Source organism: Onychomys torridus, chromosome 9, assembly GCF_903995425.1.
Source record: "Onychomys torridus chromosome 9, mOncTor1.1, whole genome shotgun sequence".
NCBI classification, from domain to species: Eukaryota; Metazoa; Chordata; class Mammalia; order Rodentia; family Cricetidae; genus Onychomys; species Onychomys torridus.
In genome coordinates this window covers 101,700,400-101,725,971 of record NC_050451.1, presented here as the reverse complement: position 1 = coordinate 101,725,971, position 25,572 = coordinate 101,700,400, and positions in this window count along the sequence as shown.

Genomic DNA, 25,572 nt, shown 5'->3' with positions numbered 1-25,572 from the left:
CAAAAAACTGTTTCATTTTAATAGAGACATATGCTGGAGCATTGTCAGTTTTAATTTGTGCAGGTATACCCATGATGGCCATAACTTCTAGCAAATGAGTGATTACAGAGTCTGCTTTTTCAGAACTCAAAGCAGTTGCCCATTGAAATCCTGAATAAGTATCAATAGTATGGTGTACATATTTCAATTTTCCAAATTGTGCAAAGTGAAACACATCCATCTGCCAGATTTCATTCCTCTGAGTACCCTTTGGGTTACATCCTGCTGGTAATGCTGTCTGATTGTAGAAGGAACAAGTAGGACAATTCTGTACAATTTCCTTGGCTTGTTGCCAGGTTATGGAAAAATCCTTTTTTAAATCTTTACTATTGACATGATGTTTCTTATGAAATTCTGAAGCCTCCAGCACATTTGCTATCAATAATTTATCAATCTCATCATTACCTTGTGCTAGAGGGCCTGGCAGACCAGTATGGGATCAGATGTGAGTTATACATAAAGGATGACTCCTTTCCCTGGTTGTATCTTGTAATTGAATAAATAGTGAAGTTAATTCTGAAGCATCAGGGATAAATTCTGCAGTCTCAATATGTAATACCACTCTTTCAGCATACTGAGAGTCAGTAACTATATTGAGAGGTTCTGAAAAATCCATTAATACCAACAGAATAGCATACAATTCCGATTTTTGAACTGAATTATAAGGACTTTGAACCACTTTATTTAATTTTCTGATTTGTAACCTGCCTTTCCTTGTTTGTTGGCATCTGTATAAAATGTCCGAACTCCAGATATGGGTTTTTCACATACAATTCGAGGCAAGATCCAATCAGCTCTCTTTATAAGATCAATTCTATTGCTTTTAGGATATTTGCTGTTAATTTCTCCCAAAAAATTACTGCAAGCTCTTTGCCAAGGTTCACTTTCTGTCCATAATTTTTCAATGTCCTCTTTAGTTAAAGGTACAACAATTTCTGCTGGGTCTATTCCTGCTAATTGACGAAGTCTCAATTTTCCTTTCAAAATTAAGTCAGAGATTTTTTTCCACATAAGTTTTTAATTTTTTATTTGGTTTATTGGGTAAAAATATCCATTCCAATATAATATCTTCTCTCTGCATTAATATTCCTGTAGGAGAATGCCTAGAAGGTAAAATAACCAAAATGCAATCCAGCTTTGGATCAATACGATCTACATATCCTTCATGTACTTTTTTTTCTACCAAGGCCAATTCTTTCTCAGCTTCAGGTGATAATTCTCTTGGACTATGTAAGTCCTTGTCACCTTCTAAGGTTTTGAACAAATTATTCAGTTCATCATTTTTTACCCCAACAATAGTTCGTAGATGAGAAATGTCCCCAAATAATCTTTGAAAGTCATTAAGAGTATGTAGGCGATCTCTCCTAATTTGTACCTTTTGAGGTCTAATTTTTTGTAGCTCTATTTTATATCCTAAATAATTAATAGAATCTCTTCTTTGTATCTTTTCAGGAGCAATTTGTAATCCCCAGCCAGGCAATATTTTCTGTACTTCTTCAAACATTCTTTCTAAAGTATCTGCATTTGAGTCAGCTAGTAAAATATAATCCATATAATGATAAATTATAGATTTAGGAAATTTTTTACGTATCACTTCCAAGGGCTGTTGTACAAAATATTGGCACAGGGTTGGACTATTCAACATTCCCTGTGGGAGGACTCTCCATTGAAATCTTGTAACCGGTTAAGAATTATTGTAAGTAGGCATCGTGAAAGCAAATCTTTCTCTGTCTTTTTCTTGTAGGGGTATTGAAAAGAAACAGTCTTTTAAATCGATAACTATCAGAGGCCATCCTTTAGGTAACAGAGTAGGCAAAGGAATTCCTGATTGTAGAGAGCCCATTGGCTGAATTACTTTGTTAATTGCTCTAAGGTCTGTTACCATTCTCCATTTACCAGATTTCTTTTTAATAACAAATACAGGTGAATTCCATGGGCTAGTAGATTCTTCAATATGCTGAGCATGTAACTGTTCTTCTACCAGCTCTTCTAAAGCCTGGAGTTTCTCTGTTGTTAAAGGCCATTGATGAACCCATACAGGCTTGTCTGTTAACCATTGTAAAGGTAGAGCTGTTGGTGCCTTTGGATGATCATCAGTTTTTCTGCCCTGTTCTTGTATAATATGGATGGCTGGTGAGCACTCATTAGAATAATACCTTCTAATATTTCTCTCAGAAACATGTGCTAGTTTATTATTTATTTCTGAGGTTGGAGGGATGTTAATCTGAGTATTCCATTGTTGTAACAGGTCTCGAACCCACAGGTTCATGGCTATGTTAGCCACATATGGTTTTAATCTGCCTCTCTGTCCTTCTGGGCCTATATATTCGAGCCATCTTGCACTCTGTTTAACTTGAGATAATGTTCCAATTCCTAACAGTTGAACATTTACCTCCTGAAGAGGCCAAGATGGATGCCAAAATTCTGGTGCAATTATGGTAACATCAGCACCTGTGTCTACCAGACCAGACAACAAAACACCATTTATTTTTATTGTTAATTTTGGTTTTTGTTCATTTATAGAAGTTTGCCAAAAATTTTTTCTTTATGGTCTCTCCTGAATTTTCTGTTCTCTCTGTCTCAGTTGTTCCATTACTCTGAGTAGCCTGGTTTATTCCAATAGGCATTTGGTCATTTAACTGCTCTGAGTAGGGTTCTCCTCTACAATTGCAGGAAAAGTCTGAACTGGATTCACTGTAGGGGCCTGCCTGAGGCCCCTCTGGGAGTTTCCCAAAGACTGAGGCAAAGTATTACCTTGTCTGTCCCTTGTTGATCTACATTCATTGGTCCAATGTCTTCCCTTACCACACCTTCTACATACTCCTGAAGGAAGGGGCATTCTGTTGCCATTGTTCCTTGAAGAAACATTGTTTCTAGAAGTGCCCTGTTTACAGTCCCTTTTCAAATGTCCTTGCTTTCCACATCCAAAACATCTAACATTCCTCAAACCTCTTGAAATTGCTTCTCCTACCCACATATTATCATGATCATGAGCCTCAACATTATCCTGTCTCTAATCCAATCTTCCAAGGGTGCAGATCTCGCCTTTAACGGCCTGATTATTCTCTTGCATGCTTCATTTGCGTTCTCAAAAGCCAAAGATTCAATTATTATCTGGCTAGCTTCTGAATTTGGGTCCATTCTCTTTACTGCTGAAGTCAGTCTTTGTAAGAAATCTGTGAAAGATTCTTTTGGGCCCTGTATAACCTTTGTAAATGACTCAGTTTTCTTCCATGGTTCCTCAACTGTGTCCCATGCATTCAAGGCTGCCATTCGACATAGAATTAGAGTTTGCATATCATATAAACATTGTGTTTGTACTGCAGCATATTGGCCTTCTCCAACAAGCTGATCCTGGAAGATTTGTATACCTCTATCACTACATTGTTTTGCTATGTTTTTAGCTTCCTGTTTGAACCACATTTGCCACTGGAGCTGCTGTCCGGGTTCCAGAACCGCCTGTGCCAGCTCCCGCCAGTCCTGTGGTATAATTCTATTATAATTTGACCAGGAGTTTAACATTTGTTTTACATATGGAGAATGCATGCCATAAGATACTATTGCCTCCTTAAACCTTCGTAAGTCTAACATTTCAACTAGAGTCCAAATATTTTGTGTAGTCACTTGACCAGGTAGCTGTTGTATGGTTACTGGATAAATTAAGGGTGATTGTGTGAAAACAGGCTTTCTTTCTGTAACCTTATAATCCAATCCTGAAACAACTTCACTGTTAATTTCTTCTGTCTGAATCTGAATTTCTCTATAATTCATTTTAACAGGTTTAACAGGTTTTTCTGAAATTTTTATCCTGGCACTTAAATTGACCATCTTTTTAAATAGTAAAATAAGGATAAGAAGATTAATAATGTACATAATTTGATCAACATTAATCTTCTCATATAGTTGTTCCATTACCATACTGCCTAAAATTTCAAACAAAGCCCAATTTTCTTCCAATGTACACATAAAACCCATTTTTTTTTAATGTGGAAAAAATCTCTTTTTAATAGTTTCCTTTAAAATATCTGATATAAATGACTTACCAATTCTGCGTAGAACAGTAGAAATCCGAGGGAATTTCCAAACAGCTACCTAGCGTCCGAGGTGGGAATCCAGAGAGAGATAAAGAGAGAGAAAGCATAGCCACGTTCTGGCTGAAAGCTTGAATCCAACCGCTTCAATGTTCTGGTCTGAGCCAAGTTGAGCTTGGGCTCTGGCTTCCTTAAGCTCCAATGGACCACGTGTGCTGGCGTTTCAGCCAAAAGCAGCCTATCTGCAGTTGCGTGTAGCTACTGCAATTAGCGGTAGCTCCTGCAGGCCTGAGTTGTTTGTAGCACCAGCTTTTTAAGCAAGTAACTCCAGCTGCGGCTGTAACCGCCCGTAGCTAAGGTAGGTTGGGCCTGAGTCCTAAGCTGAGCTAGGCCTGGGTTAGACCGGGGCTAAGCCAGAGCTAGGGAGCCAGGCCCACCCAGGCGGGAAGCCAGACCCACTGCCAAGGCAAGCGGTTTTTTAATGAATTCTTGCCACGTTGGGCGCCAATTGTAGATGTAACCTGCTTGTTAAATAAGAAACACAGAACCGATTGCAGAGTTAAAAACCACGAGGTCAGAGCAAAAGCAGAAAACCTTACCCTTCACTGCTTCTGCGGTTCCTCCTCTCCGCCAGAGACCTACTTCTGTGCATCCTGTCTATTTAAAGACTTTCTGTTCTGCCTTCTCATTGGTTGTAAACCCAGCCACATGACCTCCTTGTCACTGCCTGTTTGTACAGACCTCCAGGTCTTCTATGGTTGGTATTGAGATTAATGGCGTGTGTCTGCCATGCTGGCTGTGTCCTTGAACACACAGAGATCCGCCTAGCTCTGCCTCCCAAGTGCTGGGATTAAAGGCGTGCCCCACTACTGCTCTGCTTCTGCTCTGGTTTGCTCTGACCTCAAGGCAACTTTATTGACATACAAATAAAATCACATTTCAATACAAATAAAATATCACTATAAAGTTGTTCTGGTTAGTGATTATTATCAACTCAATACAACCTGGGGTCCCCTAGGTCACATGGGAAGATGGAAACTGAATTAAATAATTTCATCTATTACATTGGCCGGTAGCTATCATTGTGAGAGAATGTTTTGATGGATGATTAATGTAGGAGAGCCTAACGAACTACAGGCAGCATGATTCCTTGGCAAGTAGGCTTGAACTACATTAGAAAGTTAGCTGAGGAACTGCCAGAGAATGGGCTGGTAAGTAACATCTCAGTTTTGATTTCAGGTCTTTGTCTTGAGTTCCTGCCTTGTCTTTGATCAATGATGGATTGTTAACCAGGAAGTGTAAAGTGAAATAAACACTTTCCACCCATGAATGACTTTTGGTCATAGTTTTTATCATGGCAATAGGAAAGCAATTTCTCCCATTTATAACTAATAAATATCTACAATAGACAGTAAGCACCTTCAGATTGTTATATATTTATTCCTTATGCTAAAGTCTTTTTTATTTTCAAGACAATAAACTTGCAACTGTGTTTGTAAAGCATGCAGCACATATAGTTTTGAAATAGAGCTATTTATTTGGGAGTGGCCCAGATGTGTAGTCACTGTTAGGATAAATATTGTCATTTGTCTCAAACTCAATCATTATTTAGATATTGTGTCTTTGCTTTTGAGCTAAATTTCATAGATAATCTTGTATTTTATTATCAATCTATCCTTTTTAAGGAAATGAACCTTCATTTGGAATATGTGTTAGAGTGACTGAGGACTATTTTGTTTTTCCTTTTCTCTACTTAATTCTTCATCTAAAACATCCTATTCAAAATCAAAACTGTTTCAAAATTTAGAATTAAGGCTCTCTAAATGATAGAGTAATTCTTCAAACACTTTCTTCTTCTCTCTTACTTTGTATTAAACCATAACTCTAAGAAAATGTTGGCTATATCTGTGTTTCAACTGATGTTAGATTATTATCTTGTCTGTGACATGATTTGTGTAGGAAGTCATTCATTGTTGGCATCTGTTTCTTTTCTAGTGTTTTACCTTGAACACCAATGAAAAGAATGTAGTTTCAATTTCCTCCCAGGAAATCAAACTTATTCTATTCTTTTTTCAGCTTTGGAGCTTGGGAACATTAATCTTTGCTATTCACATCAGCTTACATTAATGGCCTTCAAAAGGACTATTTATATAAAAGTATAAAGCATTTATCTAATATATACTTATAGCCTGGGGCTACACATATTATCCAGGTCTGTTATCTTCTTAAGAAAAATGTGGTACTTTACAGCAAAGAATTTTCAATTACCATTTAATAATTTTGTTGTAATTATACTCATACACCATACATAGTGTGTATGTGCCTTTGTTAGGGTTTCTATTGCTGTGATAAAGACCACAAAACAAAGGAACTTGTGAAGTAAAGGGTTTACTTCATCTCATAGCTTAGATAACAGTCCATCATTCAGAAAAGTCGGGGCAGGAATCGAGAGTCAGGGTATAAAGCAGAGGCCATAGGTGACTTATTGCTAGCTTGCTCTTCTTTGCTTATTTTGTTGTTTTACAAACCCCAGCACCACCTACTCACATAAGGTTGATCTGTCCCACATCAATCATTAACCAAGAAAGATTTGTCTATAGACCAGTCTAATGATGATATTTTCTCAACTAAGTGCTGGGATTACAGGAATGAATCACTACATTGATTGGCCTCCCCTAGATTTCTTACCATGAAATTATTGTCTGAAAACACCTATTAATCACAGAAACCAGATTGATTTTACAGTTTCAAACTTCCCTGAATCTAGGTTTAATTTCTACAACGGAAGAGCTGACATCATTTGCCAATCCTGAACAAAATTCCCAGCACTTGAGTCCATTGAATTTCATACCTGAGTCACCAATAGAAACACCACACAGTCAAGAACTGGATGGAAGGCATACTCTCAGAAATAAGAGACAGTTCAAAGTCAGCTCCAGCAGAGCACTGAAGCCCCTTATGGTTAGCAGTACCCCAGGCAGCCTTCTGATGCATGGCTATTGGACTTGTACTTCCGCACATACAAACACAGAAAGGTCTGACCTTTCTCTGAAACAGGGAACGCTGAGGGCATGCCTGAGGGCCACCGATTTACAAGCTAAGCAGTACAAAGGAGCAAACAAGGAGGTTGAAGGAAGATAAAGAATTTCCACACAAGGTGATAAGCTTGATAAGCGCCAGAGATAAACTTTCTCTACTGATAATTATGTGTCTCAGGCCCAAGTCTGATTCCTATGGTCAAGTACAGTCTGAAAGACTGCTTGTACAATCCTCTACCCTAGCATACTTTCCCATCTGTAGAGTTTACCCGCAACAGATCCCTGCAGAATTCTGAATCCTGTCTTGGTGTCTGTTTATTGTTGCACTCAATATTGGCCAAAGACATACCAAAAATTGTCTGAGAAAATCAGAGATAAAACAGGGCATGGGGCATGTACCATTGCCTTTCTTGTGTAGAAAGAGGATGCTCTTTGTGTTGATACGTAGAGGAGAGGTACATTTCATTCCTCATACAGAATCCCAGCTCAGTCTTTGGCGGCTGAAGTTATCAGGGTCAAAAGACAAAAATTCCAGCAGGTCCTTTGCTTTACACACTTCTATTTTCATATCCTCACAAACCTGTCCTTCAATGGCTTCATTGAAAAAGCCTGCAGTTGTTACTCAATAGCAAGCTTCCTAATAATATTCTCTCCATAGAGCCCACGGGTCCCATTAGGTGATAAGATTGGGAAGCAAGCACCTTTTTTTTTCACTGAGCCATCTCACAAGCCCCTAGATGATTCTTTTTAAATGTTGTTCATTCCTCATTCCAACACTCTCATACCCTCATCTATATTGTTATTATAAAACGTTGTCACAACAATGTGTATATGGAGAAAAGACATAAATGTAAAGCAGCACCACAGCCACTCAGCTTATAGTGAGCTCATTCCAGTTCCTGTGGGCTCATCCCACTTCATTCCAGAGTCCCTGAGACATGTGAAGAAAGGTATATGCTTAAATGTCCTTCTTGGTACTTCAATACAAACTAATTATACAATATATGAGGATACCTTCTAGTACTCAGAATTAAGAACAAGACACCCCACTCCATACATGTTGGTAAGGGTTACAAGCCTGAGGGAAACTAAAATATATAAATGTCCTGAAACAAAAGAATGGTACTCTACCTAATCTATGAGTTGAGGAACTAAAATCTAAAAAGTCTCAGCCAGCCTTTGTTCTGTTTATAGCGTAAAGCTTTGGGGCGCATCTTTTCTCTTGTGAGAAGGTTTACCTGAACCTGTACTCTTTTACCTAACCTGTCCACCAATCAAAGTTTCCAATAAGTGTTTAATTTAACTAACCAGATTCCTATGAACTTGATGTGCAATTTACATAAGTGAATTGGTCAGTTCCTAGGATGTAAAAAGACCCTTTCTAAAGCATGACTTGGCAACTCACTTTCAAGAGCCCTTTCTTCTTCTGGGAGCTGATGTTCTTACTTGGTGAGTCTTTCCTTGCAGTTTTTCTCCTGCCCTTGTTTATCAGTTTTGTCATGGGGAGAGGATGATTTCCATTCCAAGACACTATTACTCTAGTTCCCTAATAGCACTTTCCATTTTAATTAGTTTTATTTTTTCAGTCTTTCATGAAGAAAAATGGAGCTCTGACAATTATGGAATAACACTATGCACAGAAAATGCATATGTTTTCTGGGCAATTAAGAATCCAGCAATTTGTTTCCAGTCAAGAGGAGATAACTATTCGGTTAGAAACAAGATTGCCCCACCTATTAGCACTATATGAAAGACAGCTTGTTCTGTGCAACATTTGTGTGTGTGTGTGTGTGTGTGTGTGTGTGTGTGTGTGTATGTGTATGTGTGTGTGTGAGAGAGAGAGAGACAGAGACAGAGACAGAGAAAGAGAGAAAGAGTTAAGATAAAATGTAAAATGTAATTAAATATATACCCACCCTGCATTTTTCTTGTAAATAAGTGCAGCATTGTGATAATAAACGTTCCCTAACTTTCCACACTGCTGTGTGCATTCCAACTGTTTAATCAGCACTGAAACAAATCCATCCATGTTCATGAGCAAGTGATTATAATATAATATTTGGAAACAGTTAAATAATTTGAAAGCTTAAAATTCACACTATAAGGAAATTTAAATGTTGATTTTACTTTCTGGTTGTCTTTTTTATTAAAAATAGATTTTCCCTCATAACATATCTTGACTATGGTTTTCCCCTCCCTCTACTCCTCCCAGTTCCTTCCCACCTCTCCTCCCATCTGAGTCCACTCCTTTTTCTGTCTTTCATTAGGAAAAAACAAAACAGGAGTCTAACAGATAATAGTAAAGTAAAATCTTATATAATAAAACATAATACAATTTATATATATATTAGAATTGGAAAAAAATGAAGAAAAAGAGATCAAGAGAAGACTCAGAATCAGAAATCCCATTCGTTCCCAAACTCAGGTATCCCATAAAAATATTAAAAGGGAAGAAATAATATATATGCAGAGGACCTGATGTAGACTCAGGCAGGCCATGTACATGCTGCTTCAGTCTTGGTGAAGTATATGGCCTTTCCTCAAGTTGATTTAGAGCTCCTTTTTTCTTTGTGTCCTCCATTTCCTCTGGCTTTTACACTATTTTATTTTCTGCATTTCCTCAGGGTTCCCTGAACACTCCAGGGAAGGAGCATTTGATGGTGATATCTCTTTCAGGACTGAATGTTCCAAGATCTCTCACTCTCTGCATATTATCTGTGTGTGGTTCTTTGTATATGTCATTAGGAGTCAGTTGATTGCAACTATTTTTTAAACAGTAGTTCTATTTTGTTTTATCATGGGTCGATGGAGCATTTTGTCTCAGGTTCTTGGCAAGCTAAGCAGTGTCAGTATGGGTCCCATCTCATGGAATGGGCTTGAGGTCAAATCAGATATTGGTTGGTTACTCCAACAGTTTTTGTGCCGTCCTTACATTCATGTGTCTTGCAGAGAGTACATCACTGTAGAATAAAGGGATTGTGGCTGGCTTGGTGTTTCTCCTTTGGGAGTATGAAGAGAACATTCCAGTACCAAAGAGAACTGAGGTGTGAAGGTTATATGTAAACAAAAGCTCCATTTCTCCACATTCATTGAGTTGTGTAGGTGCTATCCTCTGCAATGGAGCCTGTATTATTTAGAAAATTCTCTTGGGACTCCTGTGGCCAAGAGCTCAATTATATGGTACAAGAATCTTTTGGTAACAAGATATGCCCAATGATGGTCTGTCTCCCAACTATTTGGTGATTGTGTCTTGATTGCTTTCATGTATGTGTATATTTTAAGAAGCTCCTGCTGTGTTATTCCCTTACTACCCCTCAAATGACTCTTCTTTTTAGCTGTTTCACCTTGTATTCCTCCATCTTCCTCTTCTAGCCTCACCAATTGACCCTCGCATCCTCCCCAACCCCCATCCATCCATAACTATGTATTTAATTTCTATGCCCTAACTAAATCTATTGGACTGCTGGTCCCTCACTCTAGGCCTAACTTCTGTGGTTCTTTGGGATCTACCTTGGTTAATTTTGATTTAATCGCTAATATTTGCATTAAAGTGAATACATACCATACTTGTCTTTCTGTTCCTGGGATGCTTCACTGGGCAAGTTTTTTCTACTTCCAATCATTTATGTGTTAATTTCATGATGTCATCATTTTTTTTGTTTTGTTTTTTGAGACAGGGTTTCTCTGTGTAGCTTTGCGCCTTTCCTGGAACTCGCTTTGGATACCAGGTTGGATTCATACTTACAGAGATCCGCCTGGCTCTGTCGCCCGAATGCTGGGATTAAAGGTATGTGCCACTACCGCCAGGCTATGTCATCATTTTTAATGCCTGCTTAATAGGTATAAATATACCTGGGTACATGGTGTAAATGTTTCACATTGTATCTACTTGTTGTTCTGTTTATTCAATTCTCTGGCTATTATGAATGAAGCAGCAATGAATGTGGTTTGTAGCTCCTTGGTCTACTTCACCTGACTCACTTCTATAGCTATGACTTCAAGTACAACATCAAATAAATATGGAGAAACTGGACAACCTCGTCTTGTTCCTCATTTTAATGGAATTGCTTTGAATGTCCCTCCATTTAAGTTGATACTGGCTATGGTCTTGCTGTAAACAGACTTTATTGAGTTGTCCCTTGTATCTCTAATCTCTCCAGAACTCTTATCATGAATGGGTGTTGAATTTTGTTGCAAAACTTTTTGGCATCTAAGGAAATAATCATGTTGCCTTTCTTGTCTTTCATTTTGTTTGCATGTTGGGTTACATTTATTGACTTACATATGGTGAACAAATCCTGCATTTCTTAGATGAAGCCTACTGAAACAAGATTGATGACCTTTTTGATGGGTTCTTATTTTAAAAATAAGTTTCTTGAGAATTTTTGCATCCATGCTCATGAGGGAAATTGGTCTGTAAAACTCGTTCTTTGTTGAGTATTTAGGTGGTTTGAAAATCAGTAAACCTGTGTGACCTTATAAATCAAACTGGGCAATTACCCTTCTATTTCTATTGTGTGAATTAATTTGTGGAGTGTTGAGTTAACTTCTGTTTGAATGTATGGTAGAATTCTGTGCTAAAGCCATCTAGTCTTGGACAAGTTTGAAAAATTCTACTTTGCTAGAGCATATAGGTCTGTTTAAGTTGCTTATATGATATTAATTTAATTTTGTGAAGTGGTATGTATGAATAAAATTATTCATTTCTTTTAGATTATCAAATTTGGTGGAGTGTAAGTTTTAAAGTATGCCCTTATGATTCTCGAAGTTTCCTCAGTGTATGTTGTTATGACCTGTTTTCTTCACTGATTGTATTTTGTCAGATATAACATTGGTTACTTCAGATTATTTCTTAGATACATTTGAATGGAGTATCTTTTTCCATCCTTTTATCCTGAGTTGATGTCTACCTTTGAGGTGAAGGTGTGTTTCTTGGATGAGGCAGAAGGATGAATGTTCCTTTTCTATCCATTCTGTTAGTGTGTCTTTTTGTTACAGAGCTGAGACTGCTTATGTTGAGCAGTATCAATAAGCACTGTTGGTAGATTCCTGTTCCTTTCTTGTGGTAGTGGTGGATTATGCCTATGTTTCCCCTTTTGTTTTTTTTTTTTCATTTGTGTTCATTTATTCCTGTGTGGTTTTGAGTGTGGTTAACCATTTTAAGTTGGAGATTTCTTTCTTTCACATCTTGTGTGGATGGATTTATAGATCTATCTATCTATCTATCTATCTATCTGTCTGTCTGTCGGTCTGTCTATCTATCTATAGTTTGTATTTGGTTTCTAATGGAATGGCATTTTCTCTATCTATGCAGATTGAAAGTTTTGCTTGGTGTAGCAGTCTGGACTGGCATCTGTGGTCTCTTAAAGCCTTCAGCACATCTGCCCAGGACTTTCTGACTTTAGTAGTCTCCATTGAGGTTGGGTGTTATTCTAAAAAGTCGACCTTTATATGTTAATTCTTGTCTTTCCCTTGCAGATTTTCATATTTTCTCTATGTTCTATACATTTAGTGTTTTTATTATTATGTGCACAGGGAAAATACTTTTCTGGTCCAGTCAATTCTGTGTTCTGTAGGCTTCTTGTATCTGTGTACACATCTATTTTAGATTAGGTAAATTTTCCCATCTTGTTTTGTTGAAAATATTATCTGTGCCTTAGACCTGGGTTTGTTATTCTTCCTTCCTTCCTGATATTGTTAGATTTTTTTTCAGAGTTTCCCAGATTTCCTGCATGTTCAGTGCCAGAAATATTTTAGATTTAATGTTTTCTTTGACCAGGATATCCATTTCTTTTATTGTATCTTTAATGTCTGATACTGTTTATTTCATTTCTTGTATTCTGATGATGAGGTTTGCATCTGTGGTTCCTGTTCCATTCCTAAAGTTTTCACTTCCAGATTTCCCTCACTTTAGGATTTCTTTATTGATTCTTTTTCTACTTTCAGGTTTTGTATTGTTTCATTCATTCCCTTCCATTGTTTGTTTTTCATAGATATCTTTAAGGCCTTTATTCATTTCCTCTTTAAGAATCCATGTCATAATCATAAAGGCTTTTTTATTTTTTGTCTTATGCTTCAGCTATATTGCAATATTCAAGGTCTGCTGATTTCTAGGCTTCTGGCATTGGGATAGTTGTAATTCAGGGTGCTGATATCTGGTCTGGTCTTTGTCGAGTGGGCATTCCATTTCTTGGTGGTTCTGTTGCCCTTTCTGGTTTCTAGGAGAATATGGTGGCTATGTGCTGCTGCGTAGGGAATTTTTCTTTGATTTTGGTAGATGTGGTCACTGGGGTTTCCAAATAAAGTGTTTTTCTGCTTATTGGGAGATGGCACTTAGGGATGGGGATACCCTAGAAGGGGGAATGAACAGCTCCACTATATGGAGTCTGCTTAATTAGTTCCCTGGGAATGTAGGTGGAGATTTAGGAGAGTTCATAGAAGGTCTGCCACAGTACTGAAGTTTAGACTGGAAACTTGGATTTGAAAGACCAGAAGGAGACATGTACATTAGTAGTTAGCCTACCTGCTTTCCTGGTTGGAGTGACCTATGGGTTTCCCAGTGACTGCACACTGGAGTTATGTTTTAATAACAGGGTTAAAGCATAAATTTAAGGGAGGAAGTTAGGAGGGGGAGAACTATGTGATCCACTGTAGACAGTGGAAGGGTGGAAAGGGATACTTCAGTACTTCAGCAGGTATTCTGATGCAGAGCTAGGGATGAGAATGGAGCTGTGGGGGTTTGAGTCAAGATCTACAGTTAGCCTACCTGTCTCCCTGGTCAGAGTGACCTGTGTGTTCCCAGAGAGTCTTAGTTTTAAATGGTTGTCTACATATTTGCCCTGGGCTGACATTTTATTTAACTGAAAGTTATACATTTCAATATGTCTAGTTTCCTAAATACCAGAAAAATACTCTACCAATGTTTTCATTATGAACATGGGCTTTCTGGTTAACAAATGCACTTATATAGTCCTGCTATTTGGTATCCTTAATATTTGATGCTTTAGGATTGAGTTGTCTCTGTTCACACCATGACTACGAGGAGACTGTCATCAATCACATCCCTAGAACACAGAAAGACAGGTAAAAATGTCTCCAGATAGATTAATTTACTTCATTAAACATTTATGATGACACAATTGTTTTTCTTCTTCATCTCCATGACAAAAACTTGGGTGGCCTTATTCCTGCGAAAGGAAATTATTTGGCAGAATTTTATATCTCCCGTTAGTGATAGACAAAATCAGATAATTACAAACAAGAGAGAAAACTCATAACATCTCCAAACATGTAAGAGCCCCTGACATCCAGGCTGACTCAGACATTATCTCTGGTCCCATGCCTGTCTGTAGAGTCTGTCTCTTTTTGTATGTGTGTTATCACAAGCACCCCATACTTTCACTACCAATAAAGTCTGAGAATGGACCTTGCTTCCCTGTTTTTATTCTTTAAATTGACATAAAAAAAAACAAAAACAAAACTCCATTTTGACAAGCTTATAAAGCTCATCATCCTTTCTGTTCCAGAATAACATTCAGATTTTGTAGGTTTAGTAGCTTCTGCTTTTTGCCTTTTAAAATACTTTCATGTTATTTTGGCCTGTTTATGTTCTTACCAAGTTGTACCCTCGGGTAATAGATTATGTCTACTTAACATAATTAACTTCATTCTTTAAGTAAGAAAAACATATTTGAAGAAGAAACTTTGACTTCTGGTGTAATATAGGATTAACTTGTAAAAAGGTTTATTTTTCTTTGTGCATATTAGAGTGTCCTTGTTTAGGTATGACACATGCATCCATGTAACTTTGATGGCCCGAAGACCATGTAAGCTACTCTACAGCTGGAGAACTGGTTGTTGTGACTTGCTCAGTGTGAGCTGGGAACCTTAGGTCATCTGTATAGCAATAATCACTCCTAACCACTGAGCATCTCTCAGATCCCTACAGTTGACATTTTCACCCATACTTATCAGACATTCTTTACTGTTACTTGAATGCCAAATTATTATCTAAAATTTTGGTGATAATTTGTAGAGTGCTAATTTATAAGTGCTAATCCTGTCATTTTGTATTTGTGATTATTTGTTTGACTTCACTTAAGCTTCTACATACTTATCTGAAGAGATTTACATATTTTTGAAATATTTAATAATGTTTTGCTGAAACAACTATGATCATACACAGGGTTTTTTTCATTTTCACAGAAGATGCTGTAGACCTTTTAGTCAACATCTCACTTAGCATCAGGCATATCCACATAGAAATTATTAGAAATAAATTTTTTCTCAGCTTAATACTATAAACTACAGAATCTTCTGATTTCATTCTTACCATTTTATAATTTTTCTGTGCTAGAACTTAATCTCAAATCTGATATTATATTTATTACCTATATTTTCTGTTTTCAATAATTTTAGTACCTATCAATCCTTTCTTTGACCCTAACAAATTCTACATAAAATAATTCTCACTATTTATTGTTTCCTCAATTGAGTTTGTAGACATATGTGTACATAGTCAATCTATGTGACACATTATTCAGAAGGGTACTACCAAGATAATATTTGTTTGATTAGTTTAGGCAAGGAAATATATTATGTCAGTAATATTAAATTTTTGTTTAAGGTAGCAACTTTCATGATATAAACTTGGTATCTTTCTTTTGGAACTTAGTTTTTAAAAATGATGTTTTTAAGACTATATACAAATTTTGTTAGAATATTCAACCTCTGCATTTTTCACACTAAGTATGTCTCACTACAGAGATTTCTTCAATACTTATTATTGTTATATTTATTTACTATTTATTGATTCAGTTGTTGGCTTGGTTTTTGACAAGGACTTAAAAACAATTTACATAGCTCCTGATAGCCTGGACCTAGCTGTATGGACCATGCTGGAAGTTGTCAGTATGCCCTTCCTTGTAGCATTTATACATTTTCCAATGTCTTCTGTGTCATTCTGGTACCATTCTCAGAATCAATTTGATTACCAAGGAACCCAGTGATTGCTTCTAATCACTCTCAGAAATTGGAGATATGAAACATGTATGTACATTTTCTTAAAATACACCTGGGTAATGTACTTTGTGGTATGTTTGTTTACAGATGGGTGAGTTAAAGTTTCTATTACTGTGAAGAGACACTATAACCACAGCAACTCTTATAAAGGAAAACATTTAATTGAGGTGCTGGCTTACAGTTTCAGAGGTTTAGTCCATTATCATCATGGCTGGGAGCATGACAATATGCAGGCAGACATAGTGCTGGCTACAACTTGATATCTTGACTGTCTCACTGAGAGTAGCTTGAGCATATATAAGACCCCAAAGTCTGCTTCCACAGTGATACACTTCCTCCAACAAAACTACACCTCCTAATAGTGCCACTCTCTATGAGCTTATGGGTGGGGGGATTACATTCCAAGTCCCACAGTAGGTGTGTGCATGTATGTGCACTTGCAAATGATTTTTCTCACTTGACGTTGCATGCTAGGTCAGTTTACTCTACTGCAGCTGACAGTTCCTTCACTGAAGTGGACTGCAAACCTGTGACACTCTAGAAACCTCCAGGTCTTTCTTACCAGATTGGAACTTCTGAGGCAGCCAACCTTGTACACTGTGAAACTCCCTGATTCTTGGCTTTTCTTGTATGGTGTAACTATTGGACTTATTTATAATTTAGGGATCAAAATAAGTCTTTATGCAAGGACTCAGTGCTTTATAACATAAACATATTACTAATTAAGCTACCCTCAAACCCCTGATATCTGATATGTACTACATGTGTTTATAATGTACATGTAAGTTATGCATATGCATAATGTAGATGCACATAGGATATCATATCTGATCATAAGATTTTTTTTTACCACCATACAATGTTTCCTGTAGGATTTTACTCATATCTTTGGCCACTTCATTTTTTTTTCTTACTCTTTTTTCTGTCAGTGGCTATTAGTTTTAAACTACATTAATGTTCTGTCAGAGCTATAAAATGGATCATATAAATGTACTTTACTAGTTCATTTTGTGAGAAAATATAGAAGCATATTAGATAACAAGGTACATGCATATTCTTTTATTCCAGCCTTTTAACATTAGTTGAAAAACTGTTTCCAAATTTACCTAAGATTTCTCATTTCTTCACATAATTATATGATGCATTTGCAATACTAATATTTATTTGTTGATTCTAAATTTCTTTTTCTTTTCAGAAATGATGAATTATATCTTATTTACATTCAGTAATTTCACTTTGTGGATATAGAAGTATTGGGTTGGGAAGCTATAATTGGCTTGGTATATAGTATCATCGTATCATCTAAAATGTAACTTGCCCACCTGTATCCATTATACCCTAAACCCTGATGAAGAATGTTCTTTCTCCAGTCTCCAGTTTCGTTCTTGAAAATTCCTATATAAGCCAGAATGTATAGTTTGAAGCATATGGGGCCTGGGTTCTTTTACTGAGAAAATGAGTATAATACTAATGCCTATACTCACAACAATCAATATATGGATGATCTTTTTCATTGCTTGGACATATTTTGTTATGTGCATATATAAGGTTGATGTAATCATTGACCTGATAGTCTATGCTTGTATTTGTGGATTCTTGTGGTTTAACTTCAAGAAATGTAAAGCCACTATTGCTTCAAATACCTTTTTTGCTCTGGTCTTCTTCTTCACCTCTTAAAGTATTCAAGGTGCACCTGTATTGAATAAATCAATAATGTTCCATGGGTATTGGATTGTCTCTTCTGTATCTTTTTGCTTGTTTATCTCTTTGTTTCTTTTTGAGTGGATTCTATTGATCTTACATCAAGTTGCCTTTTGACTCATGAATCACTCCATTCTCTCACTCTGTTATCATGTCTACTATTTTATTTTGTACATTCTTATCTCTTTGATAAAATGAGCTGCTTCAGCTAGTGTAGAACCCAACTTTTCTAGCAGACTTTAACATGTCATTAATAAGAGTTACTTTAAATTTTCTGTCAATCTTCATTCATTATAATTGAGTACATTTCTGGTTACTGTGTTCTGTCTTTACAGCATGTATTTCTTTACCCATTCTTGTGTTTTGCACTTTTATTAAATTCAAATAGCATGTCTAGGACAATGGCTATGAATCTGTAGCTACAACTTCCTAAGACAGTCTTCCTCCTTTTTCTAGGATAGTTTTATTGAGTATTTTGGAGTTAATAAAATATGGGTAGTAACATACATGATTTACAAGATACTGGCTACCATCATTATCCTCTGAATGCAGCCAGTATTAATAAAACCAAAACTTATATTTAAATGGTAATTTTTATTATTTAAATTAAAATTAAATGGATTTTCAATGGAAATACATAGTTAATAATGGAAAAATACTATCATTTCCCTTGAAAAGTAGTAAACTGAAAATCTCAATAAATGCACTATTTTATGTAGCAGAATAACTTAACAGCATGCTTGCATATGGAATGTACCCAACTTTTCATTTGAAATTATATTTTAAATATTCATAATATAGATTTGAAAAATCAAGGAAGTTTAGAGAATAAAATTAAGAATATGTATTATAGATTCCTCCCAACAGAAATAATAGGTAAAACTCAATTATATGATTATTAAAAATATTATTATACTGAAATTAAATATAAAATGATTATAATATTAATTATGAGCATCTATTAATATATTATCATTGCTTTAAAATAAATGGGTCTATAAATTATCCTAGTTTTAAATTATTCTTACACTTTTATTTCTTTATATACTGCATATCCATTTCAAATGAAATATCTGGATAGAAAAATAATATTCAAACCAAGAAGGGCCCCACACATCATATTAACACAGAGGAGAAATTACCAATACTTTTCTTTAAATTCAATGAAACTCATACAAAATTGCAAATGTTAATTGAGTTTTCACAGGAAAATTAAAAGGAATATTGAGGTGTTTGATAATTTAGCATACACTAAATAAATTCACTCTTAATCCCTCCTAACTGAAACTTTTAAGATGATTAACAAACACACAGCAATTGCTAGAAAAACAGAACACTGTCAGATTTTGCCATTTTCAAAGTGTATTCAATTTATAATTATATTTTAACAATCATGGATTATCAATATAAACAAATAATAAACACTTAGGCATTTATCTTAGTTGCTTATCAATAATCTAATTAATTTATCTCTGATAGAACTATTAAATTTTGACAAAATATTTTTATTTTACAATTTTATAAATATGTAACATTAATAAAAACTGGATCTTGATAATTCTCTATATATCCCATTAAAAGTAATCTTTTTTTCATCCCACACTTCTTGGTTCATAGTTAAGAAGATCCTCTATGTTTCCCTCAGTATTTAAGCACAGGAAAAAACATCTGAGAAAATAAAGGAAGCAGGAAAGTAATTTGAAATTGGCACAAGAAAATATTTACTTGAAAATATGGTATTAGGCTCTGCCAAGTTGACTTAATTTGTAGTTTTAAGATTAACTTACAGAAATGAAATCTGGAGAAATATTCCTGAAAATAGCTACTCAGAAATATTTCTATAAATTTAAAAACATCCCATGCATTGGAATTTGTATTACATTATTCAATAAACTATAAATTTAGTGAAATTAGAAAGATTGAAAATCTTCTTATTCCAAATTCTACCTCAGTAAATAAAGTGTTTTAATTAATATTAGATCTAATTAATAGCTGGTACATAATGAAGAAAATCATTTACTATACAGCCAGAACTATCAATCAGTACATCTCTTGCAAATGTGCAATTTCTTTGCTAAGGTACAATAATTTCATTAATTATTTGAGAATTTAATACTGTGTATGTTGTATTTTGATAATATCCACCTCTACTCCTTTGTATAACTTCCCCTGGACTATCATTCACCCCACCCTAATTTTTGGTTCTTAAAAAAATACAACCTTTAGTGTCCTTTTTGTGTTGCTCAAAACTCATTGGCTCACAGTCAAACCACCTGGTGGCCTAGCTTTGAAAACAACTAACTCTCCTTTCTTTAATAGTCAGAAACTGTGATTAGATTTCGGCTTGTGGTGGGGGCACATGAGCCCTTCCCCTGTCTGTGATATAATGTTGACTGGCTTGATATCATGCAGGTTTTGTGCAGGGTCATAACTTCTTTTGGATTGTGAGTACATAACTCTTACTAAATTTAGAATCACTATTTGCTTTGAGTCCTCTCTGATGTCAGGGTCTTGCAAATTTTCTTATCCCTCTTAAAAAATGATCCCTGAGCTTGCAGGAAGGGTGTGTGGTATAGATCATCTATTTGTAACTGAGTACCCCACCAACCTAGTGCTCTGCACTTTGATCTGTCATGAACTTCTATATTAAACACTTTTTACTACACAAAGGAACTTCTCTGAGGAAACAACCACAATATATAGGAGCTCTGGATGGTTCTATAACTGAAAGTTTTCTCCTGTGTCTCACCCAGTCTGTAGCTGCTCAGACCCAGTTAAACACACAGAAGCTTATATTAGTTAAAACTGCTTGGCCATTAGCTCAGGCATACCACTGACTAGCTCTTACATTTAAACTCAGTCTATTTCTGTTAATCTATATGTCACCATGTTTTCTGTGGCTTTACATTTGTGCCATTACATGCTACTCCCTGGATGGCAGGATGGCATCTGCTGACTCAGCCTTCCACTTCCCATAATTCTATTTGTCTGCTTATCCCACCTATACTTCTGCCTGGCTACTGGCCAATCAGTATTTTATTTATCAACCAATCAGAGCAACACATTCACAGCATACAAAATGACATTCCACAGCACTTCCCCTTTTCTTTTCTTTTTTCCAAAAAGGAGGGTTTTAACTTTAACATAGCAAAATTACATATAACAAAACAATTATCAAGTAAGAATTATAGTTACAATATATAGTCGATTTGTATTTGGCAAAATTAAAGAAGATATCCCATCTATCCTATATTTGTGAGTCTATGATTTCACATCTAACTTATCTCTTATCATAACCAATGAAAACCATTATTATAACTATCTAGTCTTCAGCTACATCAAAGACCCCAGAAGGATGTAATATTATCTGAGTAAACAAGAAGTGCGCTGACAGCAACTTTCAAAAATCTAGAATGACAGAGACAGCTGCCTGCCTGGACAGTCACCCAAAGTTCCTCTGCAATGTTAGGGCATCCATCTTCAGCCCATAGGTCTAGAGTCTCTTAGTCACTTTTCTCTGTGTCCTGTAGAATGTCTGGCAGTTTCCTCTGTCAAGCAGGAACCTGAAGGACCATTTTTTACTTGCAAAGTTCAGTGGTCACCTTTCTATGTGTCCTCCATGTCTAGTTGATACAACAGTTTGTCAAGCAGTCAAGGGAAGGACAGTGTTTTGCCCAAATGGCTATTTTTGCCAAGAAGAAAATAAACTCCATACAGAGTGTCTTCAATGCCCATCTTTCCCTTTGAAATAAATTAGTGCTGCCAGGGGCAGATGTGTCTCACTGTCCAGAAATTCTAAGTTTTTAAAACATTTTAAATGCATATTCTGTAGGTCTTTGAAGTGTTTAAAGATTATCGTTGGTGGTGCACACCTTTAATCCCAGCACTCAGGAGGCAGAGCCAGGTGGATCTCTGTGAGTTCAAGGCCAGCCTGGGTTACCAAGTGAGTTCCAGGAAAGGCGCAAAGCTACACAGGGAAAACCTGTATCGAAAAAAAAACAAAAAAAAAAAAAAAAAAAAAAGAAAAAAGAAAAAGATTATCTACCTAATTGAATTTACCTATGTATAACTAGAAAACTACACAGGACTATAAGTTTGACTATCATAGAACACTAATTATTTATCTATATTTCTTAATTATCCATTACAATTTAAATGAGTTACATAAACATAATACCTTAAACAAGAATAGAAATATACATACAGTATAACAAAATTAACTTTAAATTTGTATCAATAAACTAAAATCTATACTAATGTAAAACATGTAAAGCAAGTTGTTGCTCTTTAAAGTAGATTCAATATTCTACTATTTTATCTTATCATATCTATATCCTATCCTCTGTTTTTCTTTAGAATGATATTGACTCTGACCAATAACAATTTGTAACCAACAACCCAAACAAAGACAAACATCCATAATCCATTTTTTGGGGAATATGGGCAGAGTTTTCTAGGCTACTTTTTGTTGATGAGGGTGCTGGCAATCTAATGAGGGTTCTGAGAAAATTAAGAATTATGGTCAAATCCTGACTGGAGTAGTCTGTGACACTGTATTCTCTGAGCCAGTTGCCTTGAATCTGTTTTTGGATGTTGGATGGTCTTGGCTATGGTGTCATTTCAGGGGTCTTAGCTGGTCAAACTTGATGTATCTCAACCTGGAATAAATCCATAGCTTCTCGCTTTCTGTAGAAACAAAAGCAGAGCCCTCTTTCCAAAGCAACCTATCCTTAGATCCAAACTTTGAAGTCAAGATACCTTTAAAATATACATAGTGCTTTAACTGAGCAGCCTTTACAATCAAATGTCTTTCTGCAGTCAAAAATCCCACAGGCAATATAATCTAGATTCTCTGTGTAATAGCCTTCTTTATATGGCTTATTTTTTTTATATTACCTTTACTGTCTCTTTAAAGACTTTAATTTTAAAACTAACTATTTCTTTATATAACTGTAAATAACTACATATATTCCTTTTTCTCTCTCTTCCAAGCCTACATATACTTTTACACACATTGTAAACTATTCCATCTGAATCTGTCTTATTGTGAACGTGTTGCTTTAAACTGCAGTATTACTAGGGCTGAAATGACTGCTGTGACTGCTGGCTCTGCCTACCTCAGCTTTCCAACATGGTAGAACTACGTTTACCAGAAGCTTTAGAGGAACCATGCTCACTACTATCCCTGGGAAGCAGTGGGTCTATGCCTCTATCAAAGCAGCATGTAGCCCAGAAACTTTTTTTTTCTGTACTGGCAAAAGCTATATCCACCACACAGTACACTGTGTGGCATGGAATCTGCCATGCTTCAGGTCAAGGCTGCATGTCATGAACCTACCATAGAGTAGTTCAAGCCCACATGTTGCTGCATGTCACTGCTGGCATTGAAACATGAAGCAGGAACAAGTTTTTGGCTCCATTTTAAAATCCTTTTTTCTTTCTTTTTTCTTTTTCTTTTTTTTTTTTAAAAGGTTTCTCAGGTTTTAGGTGGAAACTCTCAATCCACATTTTAGATCCAATTTTCTCCTGTGTCCTGCCCAGTCCATAGCCGCTCAGACCCAATTAAACACACAGAAGCTTATATTAATTAAAACTGCTCAGCCATTAGCTCAGGCTCACTGTTGTGCCCATTTCTTGAAACCCTCAGAGACCACCATGGAGCCAGTTTCTGATGTAAGCACATAAGGGTCCTTTTATACAGGGTCAACTGAAAGGCAGATGGAAGGAAATGTGGTGGCAGCCATGAGCCCAGATGTAGAGAGTTTTTATAGGGAAAAACCACAAGCTGGGAGTCGGACACTTAGGATTGGGTAGAAGGGACATGGAGCAAGGTGATTTTTTGAAACTATTGGTCTCGACTTTGGGAGCAAAACCACATTTGAAACCATTGGGCTAGACTTTTGATGGGGAAGCACAACCTGCTTAACAGGATTATCTGGACTGCTCAGCAGGATTATCTAGATATCTTCAAGGGCCATAAAGCTCAAACAGAATGTCTGTAGGAGCATACTGCCATGTATCTGTTTGAGTTCTCATGGCACATTCCTGAGGTCCTTCCTGGAATTAAGTTCAGCAGGTGGTCTGAGACGGTGGCCCTTTCCCTAAAATGGAGCCTGTAAAGTCAAGTCTAGACTTTCACACTACCACTGACTAGCTCTTACATTTAAACTTAGCCTATTTCTCTTAATCTATTTGTTTCCACATGTTCAGTGGCTTTACCTGTGTGCCATTACATGCTGTTCCCTGGATGGCAGGATGGCATCTGCTGACTCAGCCTTCCATTTCCCATAATTCTCCTTATCTGCTTATCCCATCTATACTTCCTACCTAACTACTGGCCAATCAGCATTTTATTTATCAACCAATCAGAGCAACACATTCACAGCATACAGAATGACATTCCACAGCATATGTCAGTTTGACACAAGCTGTAGTCATCTGAGAAGAGGGAACTTCAAATGAGAAACATAGGGCTTCAGGAAAACCTTTAGGGCTTATTCTTAACCTGTGACTCATGTGAGAAAGCTCATCCTATTTAGTGAGAGATAACACCTGGGCTGGTAGTCTTGGGATCTCTAAGAAAGGAGTCTGAGCAAATGAAGAACAAACCAATAAGCAATCCACAGTCTCTGTCAATTCCTTTCTCCTTTACCTGCATTGTTTGTGTTCCTGTCTTGACATTATTCAATGATGAACAATAGTGTGGAAACATAAGCAGAATAAACCGTTTCCTCACCAAGTCACTTTCATCATTAAGTTTCATCACAATGATAGGAACCCTAATTAAACAATAGGTATAGAGGTGTATAGATACATGGAATTTATAAGGAAGTTTGGTAGTATGTCTATTTAGCAAAATAGTAGGTTCACTGATAGGGACAATAAGCTCTCACATCAGGGATTCTTGGTCAGTTTTACAATATCCAATGTGTATTTTCTCCTGTGGAGGAAGCCTCAGTACCAGGCATATGCTTCTTCCCGTGAAATGATCTTTAAATCTAACCAGAAAATGGCTGCATACCCCTATAACATTTGTACCTCTATTGTAGCCATGGGTATATCTTGATAAATGTTCAGTTTTTTAAAGAGATATCTAGATGTATATGGATATTGCAAATGAATTTAATAATGCCTACTTTCCTGTTTCCTTCCTTCCTTCCTTCTTTTTCCTTCCTTCCTTCCTTCCTTCCTTCCTCCCTTCCTTCCTTCCTTCCTTCCTTCCTTCCTTCTATCTTTCCTTTCTTTTCAGTCAACATATCTAGAGATTGATCAAAGTATATACATATTTTAAGCAAGTGATTTTCCACTAAATCACATCCACTATCTCCTAGTTTTCCTTGCTCAAATTTCAGTCAAATATTTTTAAGTTTTTACCTTTTTAAAGTATTCTTCTCAAAAATCATATATCATACACACAGATACACACATATATATGATTCATACCATAATATAATTAATTGATTATATTTAATGATTAATATTGCTTTTAAATTATCATCAATAAAGTATATTTCATTCCATGGTGGTTTTAATAGATATGGTCCCCTTAGACTCATGTATTTGAATGATTAGCCTATAGGGAGTAGCAATGTTAGGATTTATGGAGTAGGTGTAACCATATTGGAGTGAGTTACTATGGAGGTGGGCTTTGAGGTGTCATATGCTCAAGCTATGCCCAGTGTAGGGGAAACTTAACTTCTGCTGCCTGTAGATCAAGATGCAGAACTCTCAGCTCCTCCTCC